Source organism: Gossypium arboreum, chromosome 8 (genome assembly GCF_025698485.1).
Source record: "Gossypium arboreum isolate Shixiya-1 chromosome 8, ASM2569848v2, whole genome shotgun sequence".
Lineage (NCBI taxonomy): Eukaryota > Viridiplantae > Streptophyta > Magnoliopsida > Malvales > Malvaceae > Gossypium > Gossypium arboreum.
Window position 1 is genome coordinate 127,747,622 of NC_069077.1, and position 6,000 is coordinate 127,753,621.

General features: G+C 36.4%; 1 non-coding gene across 1 annotated transcript; it reads right to left on the bottom strand.

Moving 5' to 3' along the window:
* Positions 1-5,265: 5,265 nt before the first annotated feature.
* LOC128280153 (small nucleolar RNA R71) lies at positions 5,266-5,372 on the bottom strand. Its single transcript, XR_008270333.1, has one exon. It is a non-coding gene; the product is annotated as a small nucleolar RNA R71 (small nucleolar RNA).
* Between the last annotated feature and the right edge of the window lie 628 nt (positions 5,373-6,000).

A 6,000-nucleotide genomic window follows, 5' to 3' on the forward strand; every position in this document is an offset into this window, starting at 1 on the left:
CACAGGCTGTCACATTGCCATGTGAAGCACACGGCAGCCCACATGGGTTTGTGTTTGAAGCGTGTTTAAAAAAAATAGTATAGGTGTTATTTTCACATAGGCAAACACACAGCCTGTGACATGACCATGTGAGGGTAATTCTAATGTTACACGGACTGGCACACGGCCTGCGGCACAATTGTGTGATCCAAATTAGAGAGTTACACGGTTCATACACACGAGCGTGTGAGCTTCTGATAAAATATTTGTTTTAGCTTTGGATTATTTGGAACACACAACCTGTTATGGAAATACATCATACCATCAGCATCTACAGTGCATCCCGTAGTCGAGTCATTCTAGATTTTCTCTCGTTTAGCTAATAACTTCGGGTCGTCATCCTGTAACTTTTGAATTCATTGAAGAAATAACGGTTGAGCCCTCAATTTAGCTAAAATAGAACCATCACCCTCTAGTTTCAAATGCGTATTCAATGCTCTCAAGAAAAATAACGGCTTCCGGCTTAATGCATCTGCAACAGCATTAGCTTTCCTGGGATGATAGTCAATCGTAATATCATAATCTTTTAATAGCTTTAGCCACCGTTGCTGTCTCAAATTCAACACTTTTTGAGTCATCAAGTATTTTAGACTTTTATGATTTGTAAATATGTGACATTTTCACCGTAAAGGTAGTGACACTAAATCTTTAGAGAAAAAAATAATAACAGCTAACTCTAAGTCATGAGTTGGGTAGTTCCTCTCATGTGGCTTTAACTGACAAGAAGCATAAGTTATTACTTTCCCGGCTTGCACTAACACATAACCCAATCCGCTAAGTGAAGCATCACTATATACAATAAATTCTTTCCCAGATTTAGGTTGTGTTAGTACTGGAGCTATTATAAACAAAACAATTTATTGTATACAGTGATGCTTCACTTAGCGGACTAGGTTATGTATTAATGCAAGCCGAGAAAGTAATAATTTATGCTTCTTATCAGTTAAAGCCACATGAGAGGAACTACCCAAACAAAACTCTACTAGTACTCATCTAACCAAACAAAAAAAAAAAACATTCTTCTATAGCAACTTAGTCATCAGTGAAGCTATTATAAAAAAGTTTTTAACAAAGCGACGATAATAACTTACTAATCCCAGAAAACTTCGTACCTTTGAAATATTTTTTTGGAGCTTTTCAATTAAGAATGATAGAAATCTTGCTCGGATCAACACGTATCATATCTACAGAAACCACATGTCTAAGAAATCCAACCTTTTGAAGCCAAAGCTCACATTTGCTGAATTTTGCATACAACTATTTCTTGCGCAGAATCTATAATACAATTCTCAAATGCTGAGCATGCTCAGATTCTATTTTAGAGTAAATCAATATATCATCAATAATTACAACCGTAAATTTATCCAACTGAGGCTAAAAAACCCGATTCATCAGATCCATAAAAGCAGCCGGAGCATTAGTTAATCCGAAAGACATTACCAAAAATTCATAGTGGCCATATCAAGTTTGGAAAGCAGTTTTTGGCACATCATAGTCTTTTACTCGTATTTGGTAATATCCTGATCAGAGATCTATCTTAGAAAATACAGTTGTACATTTCAACTGATCAAATAACTCACCAATACAAGGTAAAGGATATTTATTATTTTTTGTCACTTTATTCAGCTACATGTAATCGATGCATGATCTCAACGAACAGTCTTTCTTTTTCACAACAACACTAGTGCACCCCGTGGAGATACATTCGGCCGGATAAAACCTCTGTCTAACAATTCTTGCAATTGTGTTTTAGGTTCTTTCAACTTGGTTGGCGTCATTCTATACGGTGGAATGGATATAGGTGTAATCTCGGGTATCAAATCGATAACAAATTCAACTTCAAGTTTGGTGGCAATCCTGATAACTCTTCAGGAAATACATCTGTAAATTCATTAATAATAGGTACCTGATGTAGCTTAGACCCAAAATCTCAAGTATCCAATATATAAGCCAGAAATGCCTCACAACCCTTACGAATAATTTTTTGTGCAGAAATAGTTTAAACAACTCTTCTAACACTGTTTGCTTTGTCAGACTCAACTGTAATCAATTCGCCCTCCGAACATCTCAAATCAACCCGTTTCAGTTTATAGTTTACCACAGTATCATGTAACGTTAACCAGTCCATTCCCAGAATTATATCAAATTCATGAAAGGGTAGCAACATTAAATCAGCGAGAAATTCACAGCCCTGAACTCTTAGTAGACACTTACGACATATTAAATTAACTATTACACTTTGATCTAGTGGATTTGTAACTTGAACATCAAATTCAGTTGACTCAACAGGTAAATTTTTATCCGTACCCAAAGAAGTGCAAAAATACGAATATTTTTACTCAGGGTCAATCAAAGCATATACAGTAACATCAAAAAGACAAAATATACTAGTAATGACATCAGGCGTGACAACCTCTTCTCTTGTTCAAATAGCATAAGTTCGCGCAGGTGCTTTAATTTCAAATCTGGCTATTATATTTCTAGTGCCACTACAGTTCACCCTTACATTGCTACTCTAACCAAGACATTTGCTCTTCTGCGGCGTGGTCACAAGTTTCTCATTCCGATCATCAGTCTTTCCCTCTATTTTCATACAATTGGGTACAAAATGATCAGTTGACCTGCACCTAAAACAAGCACCCAATTTGGCCCTACACAGTATATAGTGAGTACCAGTATGTGGTTTACTACAGTGTTCGCACACCGGTCTCGAAGCATTGCAGACACTGACCATACTATCAACAGGTTTATTCTGGAACTTGGAATCATACTGTCTCATTTTATTTATGCTCACAAAACCCGGATGACACAGTGATGCGGTTATCATTTTCTTTTGCTTTCTTCATTAGTGGTGCAGAAAATGACTTAGAAAAGTTTATTTTGCTGAATTCCTGGGCCTTCTTTTCTCTCTACCTCTCATGATTATAAGTTTTTTCCATCTTTTCAGATCAGTCAGATAGAACTACAAAAAGTCGTATCTCAGTCTCATGAATTGTCATCTTGATTTCATCATTTAACTCATCTTCAAAACGGATACACATTTCTTCCTCATTCGGCATAATTTCTCGAGCATACTTACTAAGATTCACAAATTCTCTCTCGTACTCAGTGATAAATGCCAAATTATACATATTTTTACCCCAAATACTTAGCATATTTATGGATGTTTATTACTAGATTTGTGTATTTTGGTGCCCTTAATCCGATTATTTCATGTTTTGTACTCAGAAGAGCACCAAGAGTCAAAAGGAGCCAAAAACGAGCAAAAAAGGGACAAAACGGACCAAATCAAGAAGATGACACGACCTAAGCTTTGCCACACGAGCAGTTCACACGCCCATGTCTTTCGAGGGTGTCGGCCAAGGCTTTCACGATTCACACAGCCGTGTGCAATTTAACGGATCAAACACAGCCTGGCAATCATGTCACACGGCAGTGGTACACGGGCGTGTCCCTTTTTCAAGAAGCTTTATTTTACACAAAAAATGATACTTAGGGAGGAAGAAAGCCAATCCAAAACTATATAAACACCCTAAGTATGACTTAGAAAGGGGGCCTCCCTCCAGAACTTTTCTGGAGTATAAAACCACACGCCGGGAATAACTTGAAGGAAGCCAGACGATCCATCCCAAAAGCCGAGTTACTCCAAGATCAAGATCTCTCTCGTAATTCCTTGAGGGTTTTAGAGTTTTCTTTATGTTTTGTTATTTTCATACTTTTGAGATGTACTCTTATTTTATTATGAACTAGACCCCGTAGATACTTAAGGGGGTTGAAACCTATGATGGATCTTGTTATTATTATCTGAACTGTATGATAAATACTTAATTTATTCTTAATTATGTGTTCTTAATGCTTGAGTTAATATTCCAGGTATTGATTCATGATTTGATGTGCTTATGCAGAGGAGCAAAAGTCCCTATCTAAGAGTAGATTTGGCATAATTAAGTGGAGTTGATCGAACGCCTAGAAATAGGGTTACGAGATTTTTCCAGATTAGGATGAAACCTAATATGGGAGTCCATAGATTGATTTACTGCTTCCCTAGGGGTTTTAATTAAGAAAGATATTTCAATTAATTCAACTGAGGGTTAGACGTTATTAGTCTCGAAAGAGATAATAATATAGGTTAGGGAGTCTCACGGATCAAGTCAAATGAATAAATCGTCTGGTTTAGAGTCAGATAACAAGTGAAATCTAGGTGGATTCCTTCTTGGGTGTCGTCCCTATCAATTACTTTTCTTCAAGTCTTTTTTCCAAATTTTCCCTTTGCTTTAGTTTAATTAGTTAATTAGTTTATTAAACAACCCCTCTTTATTTCTAGGTTAAATAATAAAAAGATAGTTATTACTAGTACTTTTGGTTCCTTTGGGTATGATATTTCGGTCTTGCCATTACTATACTATTGTTCGATAGGTGCTCTTACCTTTTCGTCGTGATAATAGTTAGTTTATGTTTGATCTTCATTATAAATATTTATTACTTGTTACTAATCACGCGATCAAGTTTTTGACGCCGTTGTCGGGGAACTAAAATATTAGAAACGCTAAATTTTTACTACTTTAGCCATTTATTTTTCTTACAATTTAATTTTATTATTATTATTATTACTAATTAATTTACTTTTTCTTTCTCTTGGCAGGTTTTTATAGTTTATGACTAGAAGAAACCCGTCGGGACCATTACTTTTTGACGAAGAAATCGATCGCATAGTTCGTAGAAACCAAAGAGAAATAAGGCACAGCTTAAGATACACAGAAAACGAGCAAGAAGACGATACTCAACCCCCAACTGAAGAGATGGCTGAAAACTAAGGCAATCAGCTAGCTCTTGCAATTACGCTTAATCAAAATCCTGTTCCACGTACTATGTATGATTATGCTAAACCTTCTTTAACAGGAACTGAATCTAGTATAGTTAGACCGGCTGTAGCTGCAAATACTTGAACTGAAACTTAAGACAATTCAAATGATACAGTAGTTTGTTCAGTTTGATGGTTTGCAGGATGAAGATCCCAACGCTCACTTAGGAAACTTTCTAGAATTTTGCGATACATTTAAAATCAATGGCGTTTATGATGATGCCATTCGTCTTTGGTTATTTCCTTTTTCATTGAGGAACAAAGCTAAACAGTGGTTGAACTCGTTACCACGAGGGTCAATTACTACTTGGGAACAAATGACCGAAATTTTTTTACTAAAATACTTTTCGCCGGCTAAAACGGCTAAATTACGTAATGATATCTCTTCTTTTGTGCAGATGGATTTAGAAACACTTTACGATGCATAGGAGAGATACAAGGATTTATTGAGAAGGTGCCCTCACCATGGGTTACCACTTTGGCTTCAAGTACAAACATTCCACAATGGTCTGAATCCCTCAACTCAGCAAATGGTTGACGCAGCTGCTGATGGAACCATCAACAACAAAACACCTGAAGAGACTTATGAATTCATTGAAGGAATGTTACTTAATAACTATCAGTGGCAAGTCATGAGGACTAAGCCAACAAAAATAGTCGACATTTATAACGTCGACTCAGTTACTATGCTATCAAATCAGGTAGAACTTCTTAATAAAAAGATTGATGGTTTACTTGGTTCTACACAAGTACATCCAGTAATGAGGTGTGACTCAAGTGGAGGAGGTGTGCATACAGAATATCAATCCTTCAATCCCACACAATAACTTTAGATCTCAAAATAACCCATACAGTAATACTTATAATACAGGTTAGAGGAACCACCCAAATTTCTCCTAGGATGGTCAAGGGAATCAAAAGCCACAAAATCCTTAGGGTTTTCAATAGCCACCTTATCAACAAGAGAAGAAACCGAACCTTGAGGAGATGCTCTCAAAATTCATATCAATGTCAGAAACCCGTTTCCAAAATACAGAGACAGCACTTAAAAATCAACAAGCATCGATCCAAAGACTCGAAACTCAGATAGGCCAGCTAGC